We start from the raw sequence: 465 nt of genomic DNA, 5'->3' as shown, positions 1-465 counted from the left end.
GCCTATGGCCACAAAAAAGTATTGTAAGTTGGTGAGGTCAAACCCAAAGTCGAGGCTGTCTAAATATTTGATGAATAACAATCAGGCTTGTCCATATCTCAGTGATTTTCTAAAAATAATCAGTTTTCTTTTCTAAAAACCTCAATATCATTGCAACCTGATTTGTAAACCTTTCATATTTCAAAATTTTGATATACCAGAATTTATAGTTTGAAATACAAAGGTCACAACAGTGGGTTGCAAAGATATAGGAATTAGAAAATTTGATTTTTTGGCAAAAACTCAGTTTCTTGACTTCTTAAATTTTGGACAGTAAAAAACATTATTTTATATTTTCAGCTCAGCTGTACATGATAGCAAAGAAGAGTAGGCAGGAGAGCAAAGGAGCAGATTCAGGGAGTGGGGTGGAAATATTGGTAAGAAGGGGTTAATGAACACTTTATTTTATTCAAAAATAATAACCCC

Source organism: Eurytemora carolleeae, unplaced genomic scaffold (assembly GCF_000591075.1).
Source record: "Eurytemora carolleeae unplaced genomic scaffold, Eaff_2.0 scaffold2053, whole genome shotgun sequence".
Lineage (NCBI taxonomy): Eukaryota > Metazoa > Arthropoda > Copepoda > Calanoida > Temoridae > Eurytemora > Eurytemora carolleeae.
Note: the sequence above shows the minus strand (reverse complement) of the source record.